Here is a 12,918-nt window from a genome sequence, read left to right on the forward strand (position 1 = left end):
AAAAGACATAGATGGAGACATTGTAATTATTAATTTTAAAGACCATAGAGTTGTTTCACATATAAGTGACTGGTACACAGGAAACAAGGATGGAGGCATTACCACACGAAATCTAAGCTACTTCTACCCAGAGGCTCTGTTTAGACCCGCTGTTCACCCAAGTTCAAGTAGAAACACTCACCCTCTGAAGTTGGCAAATTGTATGTCCCTTTTTTCCCGTCCTGTTAAAAATCCCACCAGCCCCTTTCCCTTTCCTTCCCGTTGTCATTATTCTGGCCATTTTCCCATACCAAACAATCATACCAACTACACCTTTTACAACGAGAACTGGAACATTCCGTTGTCTAACTTGTATGAACCCCTCTCAGGGTTGGACTACAATGATTGACTTGCTCTTCAATTTACGGATATTGAGGGTAACTTAGATTGTATGGGTATCCCTTTTATCTCAGATAATGTTCCCCTTTGTGTTGATCTATTAAAGGATAAGCCATTGGACTGTGAAACTGGGAAATCTGACCTTCTTGGCTGGGCCTGGGGTGCGGAATTGGCTGTAAATACCGTGGTTCAGGTAGCAATGACTCCAGTGGTTGATGAAAAGGTGACAGGCCCTAATGGAGAGTCGTCTACCGGAAGCAGGGAACCTGTGTTGGTAGCTTATGGTATGGCCGGAATAGATAGAATAGACAAAAGGAATGATGATGTACCCCTACTGGATACATCAAGTTTTAGGGGATCTTTTGATGATAACTTAGATCCGTTACCACAGGATGCAATACCCCCATACCATAAGGCCAAAACTACTGACCAGGTGGTACTAAGTGGCACCAAGATTGGTAGTTGGAACATAGCTGGCCTTGAGTCCCGTATGTGTATTCCGGATTGGGTGAACTTTATTCAGCAAGTTGATGTGTGGTCGCTTCAGGAAACCTGGCACACTTACCGGTGTACCTTGTTGGTTATTTAAACTTCAGCAAACCAGCCATCAAAGGCCACAGAGGACGTGCCATGGGAGGTTTGACCACCTGGGTACGCCAGTATGATGGTGTAAGAGTGGAGGAGGTTCCAATAGATAGCCCCGATATATTAATAGTTAGTGTAAAAACTTCTAAAGGTCTTAACATTCTTTTGATTAACATCTATGCTAGGGCGTCCAGGGTGGTAAGGTCTCCCCCACCCTCCGCCTTCTGGACGATTTCCTATCAGGTGTTACTGCAGAAGGGCTTACCGTTGTGACGGGGTTTTCAATTCCTGCTTTGAACCCCTGAGTTCAGATGATGCCTCACTTACTGAGGCTGAAGACATGACCTGGGGTATTCCCCTGCTTGAGTTGCCCCAGATTGGGAAATGGACACAATCCGCTACATTTATTAAAGGGTTGTGCCTGGACCAGGGCCTGCGTGCACTAAATGGAAGAGTGCAATCAGACAGGACAGGTAGACATACCTTTAGCAACGGCAGACACAGCAGCCACATTGACTATATTTTAGTCGATGTTAAGCTGTGGTCTGCAGTTGAGGATATGGTGGTTATGACCCGCCCGGAAAGCGACCATGAACCGCTTATAGTGGAATTTAGGGACCACAGCTTTCATGGGTCAGAAAGCTGTGGCCCAAATGTCGTCCAGGATGAAGTCGTACTTTGTAACGATATGAGAAGGGTACGTTGGCCTCAAATCTCCGTTAATATTGAGGCACGCAAGGAGATTAGATCTTTGGTAGCTAAGCTAACTCCTTGGAAGAAATCTCTAAATGTGAGTCACAGGAAGAAATCAATGCATCTATAACTAACATTCATACCTGTCTATTTTTGGAGCTGAAAAAGCTGTTTGTAAAGTCTATCTCCAAGCAGGGTAGGAGGGGGAAATTGAAAACCACATCCTGGTTTAATGAGGACTGCCGTCGGACCCATAAGGATCTGTTTAAAGCAATTAAGCAAAAAAATATTACCCAAATTAGGTCTTGTAGAAAGGCTTATAATGATGCCAAGCACAAAGCCAAGTCCAACTGGGATGAGGAACGGTGGCTATCATTAACTGAAGCATGTAATCCACGGAATATGCGACAGTTTTGGCATTTATTAAAATGGGGAACCTCCCAGGAAGACCGCCCAAGCCCTGCTTCCGTAGGTCAATATCAGTGGGTTTGCTATTTTGAGGAACAATTTAGGAACCACAGTAGTGCCCAGGTCGACATCTGTTGCCCCGCGCAGGCTTCCCCTCTCAAGTTTTTGAGCAGCTAAGTTAAACATGTCTTGAAATCTATACCGAAGGGCAAGGCTCCTGGCCCGGATTGCATACCAGCTGACCTATTTCAGCAAGATCAGGATCTCTGGGTCCCTTATATAGTCCTACTTGCAAATGCCCTAGCCTCTAGTGCCAAGGTTCCTGAGTCCTGGTTCGGGGCAGAAATCCTGCCAATTTACAAGAAAGGCGATCGCTCGGTTCCTTCCAACTACCGGCCGATCAGCCTTATAGATGCGGTTCAAAAAATCACAGCCCGCCTTGTTCTTGGCAGGATTCAGGACTGGATTTGTGAGTATAACATCCTTACTCCACTCCAGGCTGGCTTCCGGTCCCATGTGGGTACCTTAGATCAGGCATTTCGGTTTATCCTTCTCTACTGGAAGACTGGTATTTTAGGTAAAGGTAAGCTTTATGCAGCTTTTGTGGACCTTAGGTCTGCATTTGACCTTGTCCCATGGGCAAGGTTGTGGAATTGTCTAGTGAAATTGGGTATGCCAGCTCCACTGGTACGCCTTTTGGTGAATTTACACGCTCAAACTTATGCCCAAGTGCACTGGGGTAAACCAGGGGAGGTAACGGATAGTTTCCCAGTTGCTAAAGGTGTAAGGCAAGGGTGTGTCCTAGCCCCCACTCTCTTTTCCTTATATATAAACGGGGTTATTAATTATTTTATTAACCACCCCACTGACGCCCCGTCCCTGGCTGGAATGAAAATCCCCTTGCTCATGTTCGCTGACGACACCCTTCTAATCTCTAAGACCAGACGGGGTCTTCAACAGGCCCTAACAAGGTTTGAACTTTTCTGCAGTGAGCATGAGCTCGAGGTGAATGTGTCAAAAACTAAATTCATGATACTAAGAGGACACATCCCGACTACAGCAAGGGTCACAATGGGGGCACATCCCTGGAACAGACTAAACTGTTTACGTACCTTGGAGTAACGTTTAGTGAGACCCTTAGTTGGTCCCCAAAGGTTGATATATTGGCATTAAAGCACGCGCAGATAGGAGGAGCTGTGATTAAAGAACATAAAAGATCCCTTACTAGGCCCATGTCCCCCATAATGAAGATTTATGGAACAAAAGTTCTACCCTCTATCCTGTATGGGGCAGAGCTCTGGGGCTACAGTAATTTGGATCCCCTGAAAGCTGCTCAAAATAAATTTCTTAGGGTGGCTACTGGTCTTCCACAGTCGTCACCGCGGATTCCACTCTTGTATGACCTTGGGTGCCAGCCTGTGGAGGACCAAGCCAGATTGCGACCACTTGCATTCTGGCGCCGCCTATGGACAACGCCCGAACTCCAACTATATGCAAGAGCTTGCATCGAGGTTAGGGATCTTCCTGGTGCATACAACATAGGTTGGTTTAAAGACCTAAGAGCCACGTTGTGTGCTTTGGGGCATGAAGAGCTATGGTTAAATCCCGGTACTGCAACCTTTCCCTCCAAAAAGGATTTGAAGAGTCAATATTGGGAATGGGTTGTACATAAAAGACATTCGGGACTGACTGCTAGTAACCTTACCGGTACATTTGTAGTAGTAAAGGATGCCCCCTGTCTTGAAAAATACTGGGATGTTATATCCAAGCCCTTGGACCGCAAATTATTCCATCAATATAGATGCGGTTCTTTGCCCCTAAGGGAGTTTACAAAAACGTGGGGTAAGGGTGGGTCTGGGCTCTGTCCTAGATGCCCAGAACAGGGCGAAAGTATCAATCATTTTCTTTTTGTCTGCCCGCTGTATGCTGCCCCGAGATCAAAGTGGTTAAGTCCAGTTTGTAGAAATTTGGGGACTCGCTCAGCAGCAAATGCAAGCAGGATTTTAAGATCAGATCTGTCACCTGTGATTGTAACAGGGGTAGCGAAATATTTAGGATGGGCTTGGATCCTAAGAACAAGGTTCATTAACTCGACCTAGGTTTTTTATTGTTTATGTATTAAAGTATAACTGTCTATAGTGCCCGAACTATTATGGTTATCCAATTGACGATCTAGTGCAATTTTAAAAATAACCCTCTTCAAGTGAAGTCTTGGATAAATGATTTAATACGCTCTTAAACTGTTTTAATATTATCTATATATATACATTTTTTGCTATTTGCTATTGTAATTTTGTGATGCATGTCTTTTATGATGTAATAATCGAATAAAGACTTCTTTGAATTGAGAAGCAAAAAGGAGAGGCGACAAACAGAAATTTTAATTAAAGGACAGCTTTTTTAATGCCGAATGTAAGAAATGTTGTTAATATTTTTAGACAGCATGCCCTTTGAGGATGCAAGAATGTAGAAACATTATTTACTTGTCAAGATGGTGCTATAGTGGAAGTATTTAATAGGTACTAGAATCAGGTAACGCATCTCTGTTGCTAGACTACTGCTAGACCACCGATCCAGGCAAGTCAGTTGATCAGCTCAAGGGTTGAAAGTGAAAAAGAATGGCTGAGCACATATGTTGAGAAGATACAAGGGAAATAATGTATACATTGCAAAAGAGATTCTGTAATTCATTCTGAGGTTTGACTCAGAGTATTCATTATTCAGCAGAGTGGGATAAGTTTAAATGCCTCTGGTTTGCATTGGTACCAGATGGAAGATGAGGACAGCTTCACAGACAGTGGAAGTGTAGTACTTGCATTCCAGTGACTGGAGGGCAGGGAATGCAAACATTAGTATGAGTCAGGGGATGGGGAAAGGGCTCCCCTTACAAAATCAATGAACACTTTTGTTAACAAATGGCTGCTGATTAGACTTCCTGAATCTCTGTCCTTTTTGAAGATGCTGTGGGTGAGTTAGGGTGGAGTTGCAGGTTAAAGGGGGCCCTTCAGGTGAGGCCAAGCATTTGTCTACCTTAATCACACTTCATTGTAGAGCCCACACACCTCTTTGTGCCTCTGTTGTGGGTGCTCCAGGCTGGAGACAGTCCTGCTGTGAGGGGCATCACTACACACAGACTGTGTCTGGAAAACAGCCTGGAAGACATTTGAAATGTCGAAGTATTGAAATATAGCACCGCTGAAAAACTAGCCTCTCTCACCGCAGCCCACATTTTTCCTGCTCTTCTGAAGCTTTATGGAATGCACTTTATTTAATACATTCTTGAGTTCGGCGAGGGGCAGGTCCCTTCATTTGGGTCATTTTATATTACTCCGCTATAGGACCAGGCAACTAGCAGTGCTTTTGTTGTGGGCCATTTAAAGAACGAATACCTGGAACACAGCATTTTAATCTGTCTCATGGCATTAATTGCCTTTACAAATTTGTAATTTACTTTTATGTGTAAGCACACTGTTTTTTTAAAGGAAGAAATCGTTTTATTTCCTTTATGAAGGGGTACACTACTTACAGAAGCATGGGACCAGCATGGGAAGCACTTTTGCTCCTAGCCTGGCTGGTCTCTATGTACACCACCTAGAGTCCACTCGGATTTTACACGAGCAAAACCCTTTCTACAACCAGGTGATTACCTGGAGAAGGTACATCGATGATGTCCTTGTAATATGGAAGGGAGACACACAATCTGTTGAAGATTTCATGGTATGGTTGAACCTACAAAATAGATTCCTAAAACTCACCCACACCACATCCAATAAAAATCTGTTTTTTCTAGATCTCAATATCTATCCAGACCAGGGAAGACTAAAGACCAACACTCATTTCAAACCCACAGCCAAAAACTGCCTGTTACTTTACAATAGCTTTCACCCGAGACATCTGCGAGATAATCTCCCATATGGACAGTTTCTTCGCCTCCGCAGAAACTGTTCCAATGTCTCTGAATTCAAAAAACAAGCATCAGATCTGGAACAGAAAGTACTAACAAGAAACTACCCCATAAAAATTGATCAGAAGGGCTTCAAGAGAGCAAGGAACAACAACAGGGAAGCCCTGTTAGAGAACCAGCTACCTAAGGAACCAGAAAAACGTCCCATCTGTGTGACTATCTACAACACCAATTCCAATAAGATCCTAAAATAGTCAATAAACATAGGGAAATCCTGAATTGTGGCACCCTAGAATTCCCTAAACCTATGTTTTCACACAGGAGAGGTAGAAATCTGAGGGACATATTGGTTCATACGAGACCTAGGATGATGGGAGGACAAAACTCTTGCATGACAAGGTTACAGTCAGTGCAAGGACATCACCCTTGCGGTTCATGTAGTACCTGTGATTTAACCAAGAAGAGCAAGACTATAAAATTTGCTAACGGGACATTGTGGGATCAGAGAACCGTCACAAACTGTAACAGCAAGAACGTCATCTACCTGATCACATGCCCCTGTGGCAAGGAATATGTGGGAATGACGTCGAGACCGGTCAAGATACGGATCGGCGAGCATAAGAGTAATATCCGATGCAATAAAAGCACGACCAAGATGGCCAACCACTATCTAACAATGGGTCATAGCATAAAAGATCTGCAGTGGACTGTGATTGAACAGATCCAGAATGAGAGTGGTTTCCTGGAAAAAGAACAGCGCTGGGTGTTCCGCAGTTCGGGCTGGACTGTTCCCATGGGGCACAGGGTCAGACTGATTTGCATATAGCCATGTCAGAACTGGGGTGGCAGAGTGGGCTCAAGAACGGTGATGGATTAAACCCAGATCTTTTGACTGGGTGTGAGTGTTTGATTGATTCAGATGCTCCGTCCATCACCACCCCCTTTTTGTACCGCTTTTGGCCGCCATAAGTGTGGCAGGGTATGCTCAGACAGACGTGAGTCCCTTGCTCACTTTGCCACTGGATTCAAGCAAGCCGGGCTGAAGAAGGCTGGAATGCCAGAAACCGGTCCTCGGAAGCTTGTTTCCGGTCCAGGGAAGACATGGCTTGGCAGTTCGGGCTGGACTGTTCCCATGGGGCACAGGGTCAGACTGATTTGCATATAGCCATGTCAGAACTGGGGTGGCAGAGTGGGCTAAAGAACGGTGATGGATTAAACCCAGATCTTTTGACTGAGTGTGAGTGTTTGATTGATTCAGATGCTCTGTCCATCACCACCCCCTTTTTGTACCGCTTTTGGCCGCCATAAGTGTGGCAGGGTATGCTCAGACGTGAGTCCCTTGCTCACTTTGCCACTGGATTCAAGCAAGCCGGGCTGAAGAAGACTGGAATGCCAGAAACCAGTCCTCGGAAGCTTGTTTCCGGTCCAGGGAAGACATGCCTTGGCAGTTCGGGCTGGACTGTTCCCATGGGGCACAGGGTCAGACTGATTTGCATATAGCCATGTCAGAACTGGGGTGGCAGAGTGGGCTAAAGAACGGTGATGGATTAAACCCAGATCTTTTGACTGGGTGTGAGTGTTTGATTGATTCAGATGCTCCGTCCATCACCACCCCCTTTTTGTACCACTTTTGGCCGCCATAAGTGTGGCAGGGTATGCTCAGACGTGAGTCCCTTGCTCACTTGGCCACTGGATTCAAGCAAGCCGGGTTGAAGAAGGCTGGAATGCCAGAAACCGGTCCTCGGAAGCTTGTTTCCGGTCCAGGGAAGACATGGCTTGGCAGTTCGGGCTGGACTGTTCCCATGGTGCACAGGGTCAGACTGATTTGCATATAGCCATGTCAGAACTGGGGTGGCAGAGTGGGCTAAAGAACGGTGATGGATTAAACCCAGATCTTTTGACTGGGTGTGAGTGTTTGATTGATTCAGATGCTCCGTCTATCACCACCCCCTTTTTCTACCGCTTTTGGCCGCCATAAGTGTGGCAGGGTATGCTCAGACGTGAGTCCCTTGCTCACTTTGCCACTGGATTCAAGCAAGCAGGGCTGAAGAAGGCTGGAATGCCAGAAACCGGTCCTCGGAAGCTTGTTTCCGGTCCAGGGAAGACATGGCTTGGCAGTTCGGGCTGGACTGTTCCCATGGGGCACAGGGTCAGACTGATTTGCATAGAGCCATGTCAGAACTGGGGTGGCAGAGTGGGCTAAAGAACGGTGATGGATTAAACCCAGATCTTTTGACTGAGTGTGAGTGTTTGATTGATTCAGATGCTCCGTCCATCACCACCCCCTTTTTGTAACGGGTGTTCCGCCTTGGCACACATATAACAGGGCTCAATGATGACATTCCTTGGGCACAATTAACATAAACCTCCACAATGGATATATTCACCACTCCTGCCCCTGCTATGCACCAGTGTCACTGTACCAACATAGGTGAAATGCGAGGAATTTGAATTTGGAATCATCACTTTTGAACTATCGACCCAAAGGTATTTCCAAAACACTGATCCTCCTTCCATGATGGACCTTTCGCTATTTACTAATATTTGGAAATAGTGCTGATAATTAAGTATAATTCTATATCATGCCATAAAACTTGACAGGCTGCCCCTCCTTCACATCACTGTCCCCCAATGGAAATTGGCATCATAACCCACACTGGGACATATAAGACCTGACACAGTGATAACCGTCCAATAAGAACTAACGGATTAAATCGACACTTGAAGCCGACATGGGTATAGGTATGCCCACTAGGTTCAGAACCAACAGCGAAACCGACCAATCGGAACCATCCGATCCGATCGGCATTCTGAAGCAAGTACTGGGATATGTAGGCCCACTCAGTCCTCAGGCTGCAGCGGTAACCAACCAATGACAGCTACCGGCGTTGCTGAAGCTACGTTCAGGCGCCTCCCTTAACCAACATGGCCGCCTGCTGCAGCCTCTACTTTCAATAACTAAAACTTGTTTACCCCAACATTTCTGGAGGTCTAAATTTAGCGGACATGGTAAGCCCTTCTCTCCGATGCTCAAGAGACTTACCAACAAAATTACGATAGACAAGGCAATTCTTCTAGCACCAACATGGCCCCCAACAAATCCTCACAAATAACGCATGCCATTCTAGTGTTTTTCTCCTACATCCGGGCACACCCATCACTGCCAGGTGTATACAATTTCAAAACAATTAACTAATCAGGCCTTGCATAAATACACCACTGCTCGCCCTCTCAAACCACATCCAAGGAACCACGGGTTGGCGAGAGAGGAAGCAGTGACTGCACGACAGAATGTAAGTACGGCATAGCCGTTTGGGGAGAGAACTGACCATGCTTATTTTCCTCTGACCCACGATTACTTCTGGAGACATTTTCTTCCCCAAGGAGCGATAACAACAGACTCTGTGTTTGTTTTTTGTCTTTCCTTTTTCCCACACATACAGTTGAGAGTTTCATTTCACCTCTCGACCCGGAGGCTCATGGAGCACTGACTCCGTTTGTTTCTAGTATGTACTTTTGAATTTAACAACTTTCATTCCTCCTAGCCAATACGAAACCACTCTGAAAGTCAGCATAAAGAGTGTGTGATTTCTGTTCTATGTTGTTTCGTTGTGTGTATTGTCTCCCCCTTCCTTTACCGATACAGGTCACAGCACCTATGTTTAACTATAGAAGTATTCACTATGCATCACCTTTTCTTCCCTAGGTGATATTGTGTCTGCGCATTGGGAGCGCCTCGGAAATAACTGTGCTCTCTCTCTCTACAGGCTTATACTCAGAACTACTGATAAAGCTTTAGAAAACCCATACCTGTACCAATTAGGTATTGTATTTTTTAACATCACTTGTCTATATTTCTCTTCACATATTGATAGCAACAAAATGAGTGACCGAGGGATCATACTCTGTCCTGACGAAGAAGCATCTCAAGCTTCAAAACATGTTGACACTTAAAGGAGAATACGCACATTACTAGCGTGATCTCTCCGACTCACAATTTTTTTTTAACAATACCTGCCTATGACCAATTAAAAATGTTTTAATCCATAAGTCCTGGTATTTGTTAACATCACCTTTTCATCCACCCCGACCCTTTTTCACTCACAACAGATAAACCTCACATAGCACTTACAATAATATAGTGCTCCAGCGTAGTCGCCAGTCGCAGCACACCCCGTCCCGCAGCGGGGCGGGAAGACCCCGATGATGAAGCATGACACCAAGGGTCCTTTTGGTGTGTGAGGGGTATTTTAACAAACATTGCGTATGCCTTACATTTCTAGACATACAATAAACCTCTTTGGGGTGGATCCTTTTGTTTCATACACTTTCAATCTCGGCCAACCCACACGTGCGGACCCCATCTGACCCTGCAGCCTTTACACGAAAGGTAACTAAGGTTTTACATGCAACTTGTTTAGTTATGATTTTTTTCCAGAACCATGGAGTGAGGCAGTGCAAGGCCTGGTCTTTCTTAGAGCACTTTACATGCTGAGACGTGTAAGCAAGCCAAAGCCTTTAGTGGGGAGGTGAAACTATAAGTCCCAGTGTGCAAAGGATTGAGTCTGGGGAGGAAAAAGCTAGGACTAGTTTTGGAAGCCAGAAAACAGCCAGGTTGCTTGAAAGATTTGTTTTAAAGGGTCTGTATCTTAGCAGGCAGCCTCTCGGAGCTCATATCTGCTCGGTATCCGCCTCCACGGCCGTGCCCATGGCCCGGAGCCTGGCCTGTAGCTCAGCGATGTCCACCTTCCCATCCTGGTTGAGGTCCAGCTTCTTGAAGAGCTTGGCGTATCTCGCCTAGGGATCCCCCTCACAGGCAGCAGGCTCCGCACGAACTGCAGCATCGCTAGGACGGACAGATACACAGATGGGGACGACTGTGAGGGCAGCAGCGGAGACTGATACCAACCGCAGAAAAGGGGCGAGCGGCAGAGGCAGCGGGACAAGGGATAGAGTGTGTACCTAATATGGACTGTGGTAACACCGGCTCCAAGACCTTGATAAGTTGACCAGCAGGCAGTGTCTTTTTCCAAACGGGGGTTCTGCGTTACGGAGGACTGGGGCAGGGGAGGAACCAGCAAGAAGCGCATGCAGGGGTTGGGCGGGGGAGGCTGGGGTATGACTTACTCGGGCTTGCCCCTCTCTTCTCAATTATGTCTTTTATTACCCAGCTGTGCCTGGGGTCGGTATGTTCATTGTCCTTGCTTTCATCAGCGAGGCCTGGGGTTGGTATGTTCATTGTCCTTGCTTTCATCAGCAAGAACGGGCAATTGCTACGCCACTGTGTTCAACAAGTGCAGGCCATTTGCTCCAAGCCCCGTCCTTTTCAGACTGGGGGGCGTGTGTTTCTTTCTCCCCTTTTCTCCATTGGCTGGAGGAGAGGAGAGAAAGAAACAAAAAAAACACACCCCTCAATCCGAAAAGGACGGGGCTTACAGCGAAAAGAGAACGTCACAGAGACCTGTTCTCCAATGGCTGGCCGCCGTTTAGGAGGCCAGCCAATGGAGAAGAGGGGCGGGCATTACCTCGCTACTGAGAGACATAAAATCTCACCAGCGAGACTGCGCATGTGCGCAGCCTACGCTAGCCGAGACCTAAAAAAGAATCGGGAAGAGGGTTTAATCAATAAGGAAGATAGGGAGTGAAAGAGGAGTGTTGGGAGAGACAGAACAGTGATGGAGGCAAAGGGGGTGGAAGAGAAAGAAGATTATGTTTCAAAACACGCAAGCCCTGCTAAATCAAATTGATTTCTGCATCAGATATGTTCTCTACAATTATTTGGTGTAGGTAAGGAGATGCTTTTGGTTTACACCTCCAAGTTTTTTGGCAGCACTTAACCTGTATATTTAAATCATGGTTGGTTCCCTGCGTGCTGTCTTTTATGTCAGCCTAGCCAGCAGGCATGTTTGTGGCATTAGGGGTTTGATAGATGATTTGTGGTGTGGTGGGGTGTATGATGTTGTTGCTGGTTAGAAAGGGAGAAGATGAGTGTATTCTTATGTTTGCTTTGTAAAGAGGGATGATGTGATTTTATTCTTATCATATGGTTAACTTTATTTTCTTGATTTGCTGTGACAACATGCATTGTACTTTCCCACTAATAAGTGATGACATGTTGCTTATTCATAGATGCAACATGTGTGCAATGTTTCCACCTTTTCTTTCCATGCTCCTTTATGATGACTTATTGCTATAAGGTAAACATGCATGCAAGAGCTTTCATTGTTATCATTTGCTTTAATGAAATCTTGCATGCAAGAGCTTCTATTATTATCCCTTGTAAAGAAGGGAGATGTGTTATACCTGCTGCTCAGCCAGTGTGACTGGGTGTGTGGAATGTTGGTGTGGTGATGCTGTGGAATGTGAGATGACTGTGGTGTCTATTGGAGGATGGACTGAGCAGCATCTATCCTAATAAATAATCTACATGGACTACTGGACGTCATTCATAAGCAACAGTAGGGTGACCAGACGTCCCGGATTTCCCTGGACAGTCACGGTTTTTAGAGGGCTGTCTCGGTGTCCCAACATTTTTCTTAATTTTAGGTAAATGTCCTAGTTTTTGGGGTCAGATAATTCAGCAAAACAGAATTGAAAGTTATCCCATTCACAGGCAACTTTGAAGGCTGAAATGTTAAGGGATTTATCTGTTTATGGATACCTGCTCCCAGCAGAGACAGAGTGGGGCACACGGCAGGGGGAGTTCCGGGTGGAGGGATCCTGATATATATATATATATATATATATATATATATATATATATATATATATATATATATATATATATATATATATATATATATATCAAAACAAAACCCTTTCAGGCATAGAGTGACGCATACATTATGCAAAAAAGAAGGAGAGAACTCTGGGTAGGTCTCAGTTAGGTGGAAAGCAGCTCCTGTTAGAGCACTCTCAACACCAGCGACACTCTAGATCTGCTCACCTCA

The sequence above is a fragment of the Lissotriton helveticus genome, chromosome 7 (assembly GCF_964261635.1).
Source record: "Lissotriton helveticus chromosome 7, aLisHel1.1, whole genome shotgun sequence".
In the NCBI taxonomy this organism is placed as follows: Eukaryota; Metazoa; Chordata; class Amphibia; order Caudata; family Salamandridae; genus Lissotriton; species Lissotriton helveticus.